At 48.5% G+C, this 16,972-nt stretch overlaps 1 protein-coding gene across 2 annotated transcripts in view; it reads right to left on the bottom strand.

Annotated features, from left to right (window-relative positions):
• LOC148538171 (serine/threonine-protein phosphatase 2A regulatory subunit B'' subunit beta-like) overlaps positions 1-15,549 on the bottom strand; it is a 127,485-nt gene extending 111,936 nt beyond the window's left edge. The window contains exon 1 of one of the 2 annotated variants that reach the window (XM_088456891.1): positions 15,410-15,549. The gene's annotated coding sequence lies outside the window, so the exon portion shown is untranslated. The other variant, XM_088456899.1, reaches the window with a different exon arrangement.
• Between the last annotated feature and the right edge of the window lie 1,423 nt (positions 15,550-16,972).

Below are 16,972 nucleotides of genomic sequence, written 5' to 3'. Positions count from 1 at the left end.
AAAATGTGTACCATACAATTAGATTACCGAACTTTTCGCACGTGCAAATTCTCCATAGACTATTAACTGGCGAAAAGTTTTCACCATCTCAGAGCAGGTGAAAAGTTGTGAAAAAAAAAAATACTATTCTGGACTAAAAATGTGGGGACCTGGTTCAGAACCTTTTGGACACCCCCCCAAATGAATGGAGGCAGCCCCCCTAATGACAAAGTAGACAAAAATAATTTAAATAGCTTAATTTGGCCAATAATTATGTGTCATTTTTGGGGTTAAAAATTTAGTTTTGGAAAACTGTAGTAAAAAAAGTACAGATGTGCCAAACTAGTTTGTTGCTCATAGCGCGCCATTCAGGCCTCCTGTGTTGCACCATGGAACGTTATGTGATGGTTGCACTGTGGCATTCTGCAACGAAAGATAAGCCATGGCATGTAATACACTGCTTAACCTCTAGATGCCGAGTGCTTCACTGATAAAATTTGTACTGCGGTGGGATGTTGAGAGAAATGCTTTCAGTTCAGTAGAGTTCTTTAAAATAACTGAACTTCAGTTGCTCTGTCATTATGTAATGCCTAGTGTGCGTCTTCTGGTCAAAGCTACTGTAAGGCTGCTTTATTGGGACTCGGTACAGTAATATGCATCTACTGTAGGGTCACTTCAAGGGATAAGAGACTTTGGAGCACAATAATAGAGATTAGTCCACATACATCAATTATTTTGGCCTCTATTCACCACCACAATGGCTTTGAAATGGAACAAACAAGATGCGATTTAACTGCAGACTTTCAGATTTAATTTGAGGGTAATTACATCCAAATCATTTGAACGGTGTAGGAATTACAACGGTTTCTATATGTGCCTCCCACTTTTTAAGGGGCCAAAAGTAATGGGACAAACTAAACAATCCTAAATCTAACTTTCACTTTTTAATACTTTGTTGCGAATCCCTCCTTATGTTGGTGCAAAGGAACTGGAACTTCCGCCTCCAGGAGTCTTGCGACAGCCTGCTGTAACACTTTTTCCTTCCTCACTCGTAAAAGGCGGGCCTGTTGTGAAAAAAAGAGGAGGTTGAACCGCAAAGTCTATTCGGTAGCCCTGAGAGACCACATTCCAAACCCACATGTCAGTGCAAGTCTGTGACCAGACGTCCTGAAAACGAGAAACCAGAGCTCCCACCGTGGGGGCCCCCAGGTGGACCGGCAGCCACAGGCTTGGGCACCTCCTCTACCTCTTGTTCCTCTAGCCACAGTTGAAGATCCTCTTGCACGACCACTAAATCTAGTGGGGACTCGAAAGGAACAAAAGGAAGTTCCCGAATAAGATCTCCACGAAGCAGACGTAGAACCTGAGGAAGACTGAAAAGTGGACTTTCCACCAGTGGCCTGAGAAATCAATTTGTCCAGTTCCGGACCAGACAGCATATCTCTGGAAAACGGTAACTCCTCCACCACCTGCTTGGACTCGGCGTCTGCTTGCCAAGAATGGAGCCAAAGAGCCCGATGCGCAGCGATGGCCGAAGCTGAAATTCTAGAGCCAAGCAACCCATTATCTCTAGAGGCCTGCCCCAAACATATGGAAGACTCTCTAATGTGCTCCGCCAGGGTAACAAGATCCGACCTTGGTGTTCCAGCATGCAAAACCCCTAGCTCTTGCGCCCACCTTTCCTTGGCCTAGTTGACTCAAGACCCCACCAAGGCAGTACGGAGAAGAAACCCTGCAACCTTATAAACAGACTTCAGGTTGTACCCAGGCCGGTTCTGCCTGCAAGACCAATGAGGGTCCTGAACTAGAACTCAGTGCCTGATTCAGACCCGCTCGCGAGCGCTGAGCGCTCGCAAGCGGGTCGAAGTTGGCCCAGTGCACATGCTCACGACAGACCCGACTCCGCCGTGCGCATGTGCTAGACCCGGATAGCAACGGGCAAGCCGTCGCTATGGGTCTCGCTACAAAGGGGACGTGCTGTCAATGGTGAGTGACAGCACGCCCCCTTTGGTGGGCGTGCCGGGGGCGTGGCTGGCCAGACGGAGGCGTTCCCATGGGAATGACTACCGTCTGGGGCTGGCCCCACTGACATCACAAGTGATGTCAGAGCCAAAAGCACTACAGGGCTTGCGGCAACAAGACCCTACCACAAGGGTTTCGTCGCAAGCCCGATGGTCGCGATGGTCTTGACCATGTTCCTGGCCGCTCGCTATAGCTGTGGGTGGTCACCCACAGCTATACGAGCGGCCAGGAGTCTGCTCTAAAAATTCAGAAGGACGGCCCCTGCCAGTGACACAACCCAAGGAGGTGAAAGGTCCTGTACTTTGGCAGGGTCGACAGGGGCAAGGTCCCCTCCCATCACAAGAATCACACAACAGAGCCCCCTCCGAGTGAGCCTGAGTGAATTTAGCATTACACTTTTCACAGGCATATGATTTTTGTGACACTTTTGATGCTGCTCCCCTGCCTCTCATTGCACCACAGGACAATAACAGCAACCAATCGACCCACAGGCACAGAGTGAGGAGAAAAAAAAAGAAATTTAGAGCAGTCAAGCACAGCAATAGAGTGAGAGAAGTGTCACACAACCCCCTCTCCTAATTAATGGCTCCCCAATCCAGCAAATCTCCCACCAACAGCACTCACTGTACCAGAAGCTGGATGGAGGTTTTAGACTGTGTGCAAAGCTGCTGCCATACCAAAAAAAAATGGGATTTTGGTACCTACCGGTAAATCCTTTTCTCTGATTCCACAGGGGACACTGGGAGGTGCTTACGCTGGTGGTATAGAGGGGAGGATAACTGGAGCTGGAACTTTAAAATAATCTAGAAGTGTGAAGCTCCTCCCCATCTATGCCCCATCAGCCCCCAGTTTAGAAAATGAAGACCGAGAGGAGATGGAGAACAAGCGGAGTAAAAGGGAGAGAAGAACACACAATAATCAAAACATACAACATACGGAACAAACCGAACAGGCAGGCAAAGAGCGCTGAGGTGGGCGTCCAGTGTCCCCTGTAGAATCAGAGAAAAGGATTTACCGGTAGGTACCAAAATACCATTTTCTCTCTTTCATCCACTAGGGGACACTGGAGGTGCTTACGCTGGGGACGGCCCAAAGTTTTCCCCACGTGCGGGAGCGCTCTGCGGCACCTGCAGAACTAGGCGGCCAAAACGGTATGCCGAAACAGCGAACATATCAAATTTGTAAAACTCGACAAACGTGTGAACTGAAGACAAAGTGGCCGCACGGCACAATTGTGACGTGGAGGCTTCCCTACCGGCTGCCCATGACGCACCCACAGAACGTGTGGGATGAGCCGAAATGGACGAAGGAGGCCGGCGGCCGGCATTAACCCAAGCCTGATGAATGTCAGCCGGATCCAACGTGCCAAAGTCTGCTTAGACGCTGGCCAACCCCTCCGAACCGCATCATAGAGGACAAAAAACGACTCAGACTTACGGAGGGAAGCAGTCCTGTCAACATAGATGCGGAGAGCTTCAACCACATCCAAGGTAGAAGAACCACCAGAGTCCTCCACCCAAGATGGTACCACAATAGGCTGATTAATATGAAAAGCCGACACTACCTTGGGAAGGAAGGCGGCTACCATCCGGAGTTCCACCCTATCAGCATGAAACAGAAGGTACGGTGCTTATAGGACAGAGCACTCAATTCAAAAACTCTACGAGCCGATGCTAGAGCCAGGAGGAGGACCGTCTTCCAAGACAAGTACTGAATATCAACCTCTTCCAAAGATTCAAACATGGGCGACTGAAGAAACAGAAGCACCAAGTTCAAGGCCCAGGGAGCTATCGGAGGTACAAAAAAGGAGGCTGCAAACGCAAGACTCCCTGAAGAAACGTCTGCACCTCAGGAATGAGGGCCAATTGCCGTTGAAAGAAAATGGAAAGGGCAGAAACCTGCACCTTTAAAGTTCCAAGACGAAGGCCAGAATCCAGACCAGTCTGAAGAAAAAAACAGAAACCCGGGACACCGAAAAGTCCTAGAGGGAAGATCTGGAACACCACGAGATATAAGAATGCCAGAGGCGATGATAATGCGCAGCCGAACCTGGTTTCCTGGCACGTAGCATGGTGGGAATAACAGAGTCTGGGATTCCTCTATCTTAGGACAACGGTTTCAAGAGCCACCCCGTTAAGCAGTTGCGCTAGGTTGGAGTGTATGAAAGGACCCTGCTGCAGCAGATCCGGGTGCAGAGGAAGGGGCCACGGATCGTCTGCCAATAGGGACCGAAGGTCCGAGAACCAACTTCTCCAAGGCCAGTGCGGAGCCACGAGAATGGCAGAGGCTGACTCGTGTTTTATCCTTTTTTAGCAGTCGAGGAAGAAGTGGAATCGGAGGAAAAAGGTCAACGAAGTCCTAGATCCACGGAACTGTCAGAGCGTCGACTGCCACTGCCTGCGGATCTCAAGTTCTTGACATGTATACCGGGAGCTGACAATTCAATCATGACACCATGAGGTCCACCTGAGGACATCCCCATCAACGTATCAGCACGTTGAACACGTCTGGATGAAGCTTCAATTCCCCTGGATGGATATCCTGGCGGCTTAGGTAATCTGCTTCCCAGTTGTCCACACCCGGGATGAATATCGCCGACAGGATTGCTGACTGGCTCTCGGCCCACCTGAGAACCTGAGTTACTTCTCACATGGCCCTGCGGCTCCGAGTCCCTCCTTGGCGGTTGATGTACGCGACGGCCGTCGCGTTGTCGGACTGAACTCTTACCGGACGAGTTCTTAGAAACTCTGTTGCTTCTATCAGAGCATTGTAAATCGCTCTGAGTTCCAACACATGTATGGGCCACTTTTGTTCTAGAGGGGACCATCGACCCTGAAAGTGATAATCGAGGACTACTGCTCCCCATCCTCGAAGGCTGTCAGTTGTTACGATGATCCAGTCCCACACTCTGAATCTCCGGTCCGCTAAAAGATTGTTGGATTGTGTCCACCAGAGAAGGGTCACTCTGGTAGCTGGGCTCAGACGGATCTGTCGATGTAGAAGCAGATGAGACCCTGACCCCTGTGTTAGTAGGTCCAGCTGAAACACCCTGGAGTGGAATCGCCCGAACTGTAGTGCCTCGAAGGCCGCTACCATCTTCCCCAGGAGACGCAGACAAAGAAGGAGGGACAGCTTCTTTGGTCTGAGGAGCAGCTGAACCAACCACCGGATATCCCGGGCTTTGTCTATTGGAAGGAAGATCCTCTGTGATGCCGTATCTAAGATCATGCCCAGAAACAGGAGCTTCTGGGACGGATAGAGATTTGATTTCTTGAAGTTTATTATCCAACCGTGTTGGAATGTGGTTCCCAGATGGGAACGTGGAGATAGGCATCCGTGATATCCAAGGATAATAGGAACTCTCCTGGTTCTAAGCTCGCAATAACTGACTGCAGAGACTCCATTTGGAACAGATACATCTTCAGATGCAGGTTCAATGACTTGAGGTTCAAGATGGGCCTGACCGATCCATCCGGTTTGGGTACTACAAACAGGTTAGAGTAAAACCCCATACCTCGTTGATGTTCTGGAACCGGAACTAGTACAGATGATACTACTAGAGACTGGATAGCCTCCTGTAGAACCCTGGCCTTGTCTGCAGGTATTGGCAGACTTGTAGTGAAGAACCGAGGTGGAGGGGGGACCTCGAAGTCTATTCGGTACCCCAGGGAAATTAGTCTGCGGATCCACGGTTCTGGCGACGTCAGGTTCCAAACTTGTTGAAATCTTTGCAGGCGGGCTCCCACTGTAGGTGGTCCCAAGTGGGACGGAAGACCGTTATGCCACCTGTTTCTCAGCTGGCTTAGGCTCCTGTCTACGTGCAGAGGCCTCTACTCTGTCGCCTCTTGCTTGGGAGGGAGCCCCTCTGGCTCTCCCACAAAAGGAAAGTGGTGCACGAAAGGAATGAAACGAAGGTCCAGCGTAAGCTCTTCTGGGAGCCGGTGCAGTTGACGGGAGGAAAGAAGACTTACCCCCCCCCCCCGTGGCCTGGGATATCCATTTGTCTAATTCCGGGCCAAACAGCATGTCGCCATTGAATGGTAAACCCTCCAACGCACGCTTGGATTCTGCGTCCGCATGCCAGGCGCGCAACCAGAGGGCTCTGCGGCCCGAAATAGCAGAAGCAGATATGTGAGCACTAAACTGACTAATATCTTTTGACGCTTCTCACAGGAAAACCGCAGACTCACGGATGTGTTCTGCTAGTAGCGTTCCCGCTAGGCTGTTTTAGCGGGGCGTGGCGCCCTGCCCTCCTTCTGGAGGGCAAAAAGCCCGCGGGTGGACAAACATGCGGTGACCCGGTCACCGCCGGAGAATAGACGCCGGGCGCATGCGCCCGGCATCTATTCTCCCTTTCTGCAGCGCTTGGGGGCTGCCCGGCATGTCCGTAAGCGCCGGGCACGCCCCCAAGTATGCCGAAAAGGGGACGCGTCTTATAGACACGCCCCCTTTTCATGACCACACCCCCTTTTCAGGCGCGCGCACAAGATTGCCCTCTCTAGCTCCGGCGCCCTGCCTGCCGCCGTAGCTAGAGGGAACACTATGCTAGTATGCGTAACCTGCTCTGGAAGTACCAGAGTCCAAACCTGTAATCAACTGGTCAGCCCAGCAAACCACAGCCTTGTTAATCCAAGCAGTAACAAGGGTGGGCCTAAGCTGAGCAACCGCTGCAGTATAAATAGACCTTAGCGTTGTCTCCAATTTACGATCCGAAGGATCTTTTAGTACTGTGGCTCCCGGTACTGGGAGTGCCTTAGAGAGACGGGAGACGGACGCATCAACTGGAGGGAGCCTTTCCCACTTTATCATGGATGATGGAAAAGGGTAGCTAGAAGGAAACCGGCGCGGAATTTGGAACCGTTTATCCGGTTGTTTCCAGGCCACTGAGAGCTGCTGTTGAAGATGCAGTGAGAATGGAAAAACCGCCGATTTGGTTGTTTATGAAATAATTCACACTCCTGGGATGCAAGAACAACATCTTCAGGTAATTTAAGGATTTTTCTGACCGCCAAAATTAGAGATTCCACCCCGGGAGAGGTGGACTCTAACTCTAGAGGTGTATCGTCCTGTAACGCTTCCTCCAATTCCCCTTCCTCTTCCGTAGCGAGGAATTCCTCATCAGACTCTTCTGACTGGAGAACAGTCGATAAAGGACGCTTTTGTGTCGGTCCTTGTAAGGAAGTGGAGGGAGCGGACACAGCTGTACCCATAACCTGTACCAAGGTGTCAAGAGACTTGGTTAGCCCAACAACCCAGGGAGGCTGAGACTTACATGCCTCAGCTACTCAGACGTTAAATCCGTCATTACTCCTACCATGTCAGCGGCCCATGTAGGCGCAGGTGAGGCAATAATAGCCATAGGTGAATCAATTGCTATACAAGCATCACATAACGTGGACCCAGCAGCATGCGGCTTGGTTAGTTTATTGTTACACCTAGAATAAACAAATATCCTTTGAGATGCCTTTGTTCTGTTTGACATGGATACACACAGTCACCACACACAGAGGGACAGAGTATATACAGAAGTAAAGAAAAACAGAAGGCTGGCTTGGGACACAGAGGAGGAGATACACCCCACTCCCTTCCCACAGATCAGATTCCCTGCACCCCCAGTGTATTATGCACAGCCTCTATACCAGAGCCTTCTGTGCTTAACTTGTAGCTTTGTAGCCATGAATGGAGAGCAAAATAATCCAGCCTTCAGGTCAGCTGCACTCTTCCTGGATAAGGGAGAGATACAGGCATGAAACAGTTAACAAACGGCAGCCACGCTGTTATCTACAGGAGCTTGCCGCTGCTTAGGCTCCGCCCCCTTGTTCATGCCCTAAGGGCTCCATTATGGCTGCTATGTGGTCCATCCCCCCCTCCCCTCCGCGCTACCCGCATGTATCAGCGGGGAGAGGGGAGAAGCAGGGAGCCGCGTCCATCAGCGGGGAAATTGAAGAAGCAGGGAGCCGCGCGTGTAGCGCTGTGTACACACAGCTTCCCTTAGACAGCGCAGGGCAGCACCGACAGCGGGGTTCCCTTACACAGCGCACAGGTGTAGCGCTGTTTAACTGTGCTATGCACGCACTAACACAGCGCAGCATGCGGTGTTAGCGCTGGGCAGCGGGGCAGGAGCCGGGGGATGCGCAGCTTGTTACTCACTGCGTGTCCCCTGTAGTCTCTCTCAGCAGGTCAGCAGTCTTCTCTTCTTGTTGTGAAGACTTGCTGTGGCGTTAAGGAGCTGTCAGAAGCTCTTGTAATGAGCCCTGTGCACTCCTTCCTGGTGTTTGCTAAAACACCAGGGCGCCAGGTACCCGGAACCCCACCTTTTAGATAGGTGGCGAAGGGTACCTATAGGAGTGTAAAAGATGCTTTTAAATAAAAAAAATTAAATAAAATAAATGTACTTGCTGGAGCACAGCATAATGTGACCAGCTCCATGAGACACATTTTCTAAACTGGGGGCTGTTGGGGCATAGAGGGGGAGGAGCTTCACACTTCTAGATTATTTTAAAGTGCCAGCTCCAGTTATCCACGCCTCTATACCCCCAGCGCAAGCACCTCCAGTGTCCCCTAGTGGATGAAAGAGAAATTAGTGGTGACTGCAGACAGGAGATGCTGAAGTGAAGGGGAAGCTCCGCCCCCCGTCTCCAGCCAGATATGGCTGCCCGCATACACAGCTTTGTGCTGCAAGAAACAACCGCACGCCAGCCTTCCCCTTCCGGGAAGGCTGGCCATACTCACCAGCAATGCCGCTGGAGTGTGCGGTAGTGAGGGGGGACCCGGACACAGCCTCAAGCAGCTGTGGTGGCTCCCTGCAGCACCTATGTGCTGAGACATGGGACCTGGACACAGGCTGCAGGCAGCGTTGGCGGGTCCCTCCTTCTGGCTCCAACTGTCCTCATTGTATTCAAAGAAAAAAATAAATAAATAAAAAATTCAGCCTAAGCTGTTGCCCAGGGAACCGGCTCCCTCAAGGTATAATTCTTGACTTGAAATGAGGGGAGCAGAGAGGAGGAGCCAGACACACTTAAGGTGCGTACACAGTAGGCGATCAGGAAAGAGTACCATTACGACATTGTAATCGTACCGTCGTTCCTGATCCCCTGTAGTGTCTGCACTGAACGATCAGTGCAGGCACTGTTCATCATTCTTGAACATGCCAATCTGTCGTTATCGTCAGATTGTGCTGCATGTTCAGGCGATGGACAATGTCGGAAACGACCAGCGGGAGTGCGCATCGCTGGTCGTTTCAAACATAACAGTGCACGATTACTAAGCGATTGCACAATTGCCATGTCGTAATCGTGCAGTCGCTCAGTAATTAAATTCTCAAAGTGCTGTTTCCTCTCTACATCCCAACTACTGAGTTCCCAGTTTACTCTGTGGCTGTGGAAGAAATATGTCACTTTTCACAGTCCAAATTCTCTCTTTTTTGAGTAAACATCTTGTTCTGACATTTATGGTAAGGCTAAAATACTTAAATGGTGAAAAAGAAACAAGTACTAAAGCAAAGATTTTTAGATATGCTTCTGTGGACATCTGTGCATATATGTATACCCAAAATGGATTAATATTGTGTATGCAAAGAATGACAAAAATAGAAATGGGCATAAACAGCCCATAAACAGAATTTTACCTGGTCACTCCATAAACTTCTGTATCATCATCATGTATGTTCTCTACACTCATATTTATCATCATCACCATCTTTACAGTATTTCCCATTATTACACACCCACTTTGGATATTACTGTAATGTGGATGATGGAATAAAGAAGAGTTAAGGGGCCTATCCTTTACCAGATAAATTGAACGATATATCGTTCAATTTATCTGCTTTGATAGGCCCTGAACAATGACAGATGCGCACTCCCGTGGCCGATAAATTGAATCTTTCATCTCTCCAACATGTTGGTCAATTATCGCATATCGCTGCCAGATATTAGAAATATCTGGCAGTTTATCTGCAGTAAACGACGAAAGATATTATGAGCAGCTACAGAGGGCTGCGCAGAAAAAAAAATCCACTTCCTGAATGATGTCATGCGATATCGATCGACTGCCAAAATCTATCATGTACATGACAGATATTGTTCAGCACAGCCACCGGAATTTTCAAGGGATATCTTTTGTCTTTCATCGCTCAGAAAAACTATCTGCTATGGATAGGCCCCATTAGAAAATATTAACTTGAAGAGGTTTTCATAAATGAATGCCACATTCCTTTGACTCCGATTTAATGTGCATTACAAAAATGAACTAAAATGCAAGTACAGGATCTTTTAAAAAAGTAAAAGGAAAGGTAAACAACTTACAAATAAAAACCCCCCAACATTTAAATATCAATAAGCATTTACATTTAGCAAAACAATTATTTTGAGAATATGATGGAGGAATTCAATTGTTTGGGTAGCAGAAGGAGAAATTCAATTGTTCTAAGCACCCATTAATTATCAAGCTTATCGCTCACAGAAGTATCAGGTGTAGCCACATATACAGTGCCTTGCAAAAGTATTCACCCCTCTTGGCTTTTTACCTTTTTATTACATTAAAAAAAAAAAAAAAAAAAAATAGAAAAAATAACACGTTGTAATCTGAATTTTATGTGATGGATCTGCGCAAAATAGTCTAATTTAGTGAAGTGAAATTAGAAAAATATATATAAAAAAGAATATTTATAAATAAAATTCTGAAAATTGGCATGTGCATATGTAATCACCCCCTTTGCTATGAAGCCCCTCAAAAGTTGTGGTGCAACCAATTACCTTCAGAAGTCACATAATTAGTGAAATGAAGTCCACCTGTGTGAAATCTAAGTGTCACATGATCTGTCAGTAAAAACACACCTTTTCTGAAAGGCCCTAGAGGCTGCAACACCACTAAGCAAGAGGCATCACACCATGAAGACCAAGGAGCTCTCCAAACAAGTCAAGGACAAAGTTGTTGAGAAGTACAATTCTGGGTTGGGTTATAAAAAAAATAAATAAATAAAAAAAAATATCCAAATCTTTGATGATCCCACCCCAAGCACCATGAAATCCATCATCATCAAATGGAAAGAACATGGTACCACAACAATCTTGCCAAGAGAGGGCCTCCCACCAAAACTCACAGACCGGGCAAGGAGGGCATTAATCAGAGAGGCAGCACAGAGGCCAAAAGGTAACCCTGAAGGAGCTACAGAGTTCCACAGCAGAGACTGGTGTTTCTGTGCATAGTGTTCCCTCTAGCTCCGGTGGGAGGCAGGGCGCCGGAGCTAGAGAGGGCATGCCCGTGTGAGCGCCGAAGGCGTGCGCGCGACCGAGAATGGGGCGTGGTCATCGGAAAAGGGGGCGTGTCTATAAGACACGTCCCCTTTTCGTCACTCTTGGGGGTGTGCCCGGCACTTACGGACACGCTGGGCAGCCCCCAAGCCCTGCAGACAGGGAGAATAGATGCCGGGCACATGCGCCCGGCGTCTATTCTCCGGCGGTGACCGGGTCACCGTATGTTTCTCCACCCGCGGGACACTGCGTCCCGCGGGTGAGAACGGCTCCCGCAGGCTGTGAGGGCAGGGCGCTTTTTGCCCTCCTCCTGGAGGGCAGGGTGCTTTTTGCCCTCCAGAAGGAGGGCAGGGCGCCGCGCCCCGCTAAAACAGCCTAGCGGGAACGCTATGTGCATGTGACCACAATAAGCCGTACACTCCGTAGAGCTGGGTTTTATGGGTGAGTGACCAGAAAAAAAGCCATTACTTAGTGATAAAAATAAGAAGACACGATTTGAGTTTGCCCAAAGGCATGTGGGCGACTCCTCAAATGTATGGAGGAAGGTGCTCTGGTCAGATGAGACTAAAATTTAACTTTTCGGACACCAAGGAAAACGCTATGTCTGGCGCAAACCCAACACATCCCATCACCCCAAGAACACCATCCCAACAGTGAAACATGGTGGTGGCAGCATCATGCTGTGGGGATGTTTTTCAGCAGCAGGGACTGGGAAACTGATTTGAGTCGAGGGAAAGATGGATGGTGCTAAAAACTTGAGCAAAACCTGTTGCAGTCTGCCTGTGATTTGAGACTAGGACGGAGGTTCACCTTCCAGCAGGACAATGACCCGAAGCATACTGCTAAAGCAACACTCGAGTGGTTTAAGGGGAAACATTTAAATGTGTTGGAATGGCCTAGTCAAGGCCCAGATCTCAATCCAATTGAGAATCTGTGGTCAGACTTGAAAATTGCTGTTCACAAGCGGAAACCATCCAAAATGAAGGAGCTGGAGCAGTTTGGCCTTGAGGAATGGGCAAAAATCCCAGGGGCAAGGTATGGCAAGCTCATAGGAGACTTATCCAAAGCGACTTGCAGCTGTAATTGCCGCAAAAGGTGGCTCGACAAAGTACTCTTTAGGGGGGGTGAATAAATATGCACGCTGAAGTTTTCTGTTATGTTGTCCTAAATGTTGTTTGATTCACAATATAAAAAAAAAAAACACACAACTTCACAGTTGTAGGCATGTTCTGTGAATGAAATGATGCATACCTTCAACCAATCCATTTTAATGCCAGGTTGTGAGGCAACAAAACATGAAAAATGCAAAGGGAGGTAAATACTTTTGCAAGGCACTGTAGCGTCTAAACCCACCTACAGTCCTGCCCATGACGCAAAAAGCGGGACACTTCACACATTTCTGCTTCTTTTCTTACACTGCCCAGCACAGGCCCAGCTTACAGAGTGCACTGGTACACAGCTAACAGGGGATGCCGCACGCAGTAGAGGTGCTCAGTGAGCGAGGCCACCCCTGCCGGATAGAGGATTTCAGCTGCCCCCTCCATCACAGCCCCATCCACCCTACACTGTAGGCAGGCTGCAGATTCACAGCCTTCCCCTCTCCTGCCAGCGCGGTGGGCTGTTGCTTGCCTCATGATAAGGTTCAGTTGTCCACTCCTCACCTTGCGTCAATAAGAAATTATATACTGTCCAAATGTATTAACAATCACATGCAGGGACTGGGCTCCGAAAGGAGCCCATCTCTGCGATGTGTTATGAGTGAAAGTGACGGCATCAGAGGTCTCTTCTCTTCTCTCCTCTTTAGGGACTCCTGCGCAAGTTAGGTCTACTGACCACACACGTGTGGCAGCCATTGCTACAGAGGGTTCCATGATAATTTTCGCAAAGTGTAACCCATAGTACAACATGCTAACATCATATTCAGATGGTGTTAGCTGCGGGGATCCAAACTCCAGAATGCTTCACATTCCAGAGCTTGGCAAGTCGGACAGCTGTGCAGCCCCCATAGAAACCTGTGGGGGCTGCTGCTGTCAGAAATGTGGAGACCGCAGATATGGAGATATCTGTTGCAGTCCCTCCATGGTACATTTGGGGGGATACTTAACATTTACAGGTATCCTCCAAAAACAAGTTAATACCCTGATTATTATTTGATAAATAGGGCCTTTAGAAAGCAAGGATTTCTCTCCCATAAATGTATTTATTCTTACCAGTTATTTATATAGCGCACACATATTTCGCAGCACTTTACAGAGAATATCTTATCATTCACATCAGTCCCTGCCCCAGTGGAGCTTACACTCTATATTCCCTATCACATGCGCACACACATACACACTAGGGTCAATTTTGTGGGGAGCCAATTAACCTGCCAGTATATTTTTGGAGTGTGGGAGGAAACCGAAGTACCCGGAGGAAACCCACGCAAGCACAGAGAAAATATACCAACTCCACACAGTTAGGGCCGTAGTAATGACCCGCAAACTGCGTGGGCGGAACTTCACATGTTAAAGAATCCCACCCACCATTAAAAATATTTTCCAGGAATAATTGCTGAAGACACAGCGCAGCTACACAGGTAACACTAGGTCAATGGACCTTGGAACACAACAATCACCATTACATCAAGTTCTAGGAGTGCGAGAATAGTGCATGTTGTTAATTGTAAATACTGAAGTGTTAAAACCTAAAGCCTCGAGCAGGAGGGTGGCCAAACAACAGACCTTATGGATACCTAAAGTTAATGTTTTAAGGCCCCCCAAACACAGGGTACAATTTGCAAATGATCCAATCTTGTTTGCGATTTCCCTCGAACTCCTGAACACTCCCAGACAAATGATATTGTGCCTACACATGGAACGATTGTACAAACAATATAGATGATCGTTAACAACTGCAAATCGTTAATATATATAGTTTGGCAGCAAACAACCTCACGATGCATCTGCTGGAACATTTAAAAATTGTGGAGGGGAGTGGCCAGGATAAGTGACGACAAATCATCCATCGCATCGTTTATAATGCACACACAAAACGATGTGTGCCAAATCGTGTTCAATTGATCAGCGACAGCGCGCATTGGCATCGTTATGGCCACACACAGCACTTTTTAAATGATTTGGAGTTCCAATCAGTCGAAAACGGTCAAATTGTTTAAAAAATTTTTTTTAAAAAAAATTGCACCATGTGTGGGGGCCTTTACAGATCACCTAACTGGCACACAGGTGCATACATGACTAGAGGACACATTAATGGTGCATACACACGGTCAGATCTGTCAGATGAAAGATTTTACCAACTATTTCAGACAGTATTAAAATGAATGAAATCATCAAAATCTGACTGCAAACACAGACGATGTCAGATATCGTTATCAGATATGCGAGCGGGAACCCGCATCGTTCATCGTTGCAGGCCCACGTCCTATTTTCTTTCAGATATGCACCATTAGAGACTCACAGGTTGTGCATTCATTATTACACAATTGAAAACATTGACAGGTGGCCTGGTAACCATGAATATAAGGGGTCCCTGATGACAGAGATCAGCCACCATTGGTTTAAAGAATAAAGGGGCCTATCCATTACCCAACTTTGTGAACAATCCAACCTACACCAGGACACTGGGACCTTGCCGTCCCCGACTGTCTACTGAACATGCCCGTCTACCTGACAACACTCGTCAGATTCCGCATGTTCAGGGATCGGAGTTTGGGCTCCTTCACTGAATTACGCCCGCACCTCGGCGACCTGAAGGTCTGAACGCTAGACGTTCAGACTTTCAGGTCGTCTTATGGATAGGCACCTTAAGAACGGGCATTGATGGCAGCTAACACCCCATAAAATATTTTAATTGAGCAAATAGCTAGAAGTGGAGCAAACAGGGATATTTCCAGAGAGAAGTACGTAAAACCTTGTACTTAAGGAATATTTGACAACTATGGATTAAATCAGTGTTAGAAGAGAACAATTGCATTACCTTTACCACAGAAGCGATCACTATATACTGGGCTGAGAGGGATGCAATGTGCCATTCACCGACATACAGCTATATAACCAAGGAATGACAAGAAGCTACAATATCTCTCGGACCCCGGTGAGCTGAGAGACAGCCCACTACACTCGGGCTCCCGGCACCGGCTGCAGCATAGTCACCTGGGAGGCTCGCTCTGTCCGGCGCACGTAGAGTTGCTACTAGTAGTAACTGTCAGTGACAGTATAGCCCGGAGTCTGTACACTTCCGCCCTTACACAGCAGCACTCAGCGGAAGCCTGGTGGCGATGTCACATATCTGTAGAATATAGTTCCCGCTACAGCTTTCCCGCCCACAAGCTCTTTCTCAGCCAATAGACAGGATCACCAATGGCGCTACAGTACAGCTGTCACGTGTGCGCACGGTGTCACAGGGCTATACAGACTGATAAGGGGAGGGAAGGGGAGTGGGGGGGTGGTATAGTGACAATTGATTGGCTTCATCCTTTCCCCAGAGTCCGACTCCTAAATGAGCATGCACGTAGCGCAATGCTATGGCCTTGTTGTGTCTGCTCAGCTGTGTGACTGGTGGTGTTTTTTTTTTACCACACTGTGCTGTGTGTGTGTGTGTGTATGGCAGGTGAGCTTATAGGGACCTTGTTTATTGTTAGTCTACATGTATCATTGATGGCATCCAGTGATACTGACCTGTCATGTGTTGTGGCCTGGCCACTAACAACAGTCTACTAGAGTAAAGGTTGCTCATTCTGTTCTGAATAGATTATTTCAACTGCAAATTAAGTACCACTGACATTGCTGGGAGCTTCCCAAGCCTGCTGACAGTACAAGGCTGAAGTTAACTTTTTATTCGGCCAGCTTCTTATTCATACTCCACGGGGTGCACAGCCCCTGCTGACTGAACAGGGGTGCATTGATGCTAATGAAAATGTCCCTCCCAAAATGGCCGCCGCCTCAGAAGAGACAATTGGAAACAGGAGATTCCCACTGTGCATGTGCTGCCGGCGGACGCTAAAGAACCAGTGGTACCTCTAGTAACGGAAAGGGGACGTGCGCGAAAAGCTCGTACCCAGAAGTACCACTGACCGCAGGAGGGATGGACATCGAATGGTTGCCGGGCTTCCAGCATCAAATCCAGCGATGCGAAGGCTATTTATCTAATTTTTATACACGATCAACCTGGCACTTACTACCCAGTGGTGCCAGGGATAGCCCTGGGCTATCAGCCCAGCCTGGGGCGCCCTGAGGAGGGGGAACCCCTTAATTGGGGATGTCTCCAACTCCCCAGTGATCCTACAACCTGGGCTGACTAGCGGTTAGGTGCCAATGCTTTGACTGGGGGACCCGGTGAAAGGGTTTCCTGGCTGTGGCATTACATCTCTGCTAGAAAGAGTCTGGTGCTGGTTGCAGAGAATACGGGGGACTGCTACTCATTTTGTCCCCTGTATTTCATCAACCAGGACCAGCTCACTGAACCTGGTGCTGGTTAATAAAATACGGGTGATCTCTATTACCAAGCACCGGGGATGCTGCAGAGAGTGACTCATTCTCCATATGCTGCTGATTGGCTGCTCCTCCTATTTGTAGCTTCCAGATTCATTCCTCCTCGCCGGTTATAGAGTTTCCTCCTACAGCTCGGTCTGGTTGTTCCAGCTATCCTCCGTGATTGTCTACACTTCAGCCACTGCTTCTATTTACCACTCTCCGTCTCCCTCCACGCTGCCTTCC

Source organism: Taudactylus pleione, unplaced genomic scaffold (assembly GCF_031769625.1).
Source record: "Taudactylus pleione unplaced genomic scaffold, aTauple2 ptg000041l, whole genome shotgun sequence".
NCBI classification, from domain to species: Eukaryota; Metazoa; Chordata; class Amphibia; order Anura; family Myobatrachidae; genus Taudactylus; species Taudactylus pleione.
This window is presented reverse-complemented; position numbering and strand designations above follow the sequence as displayed.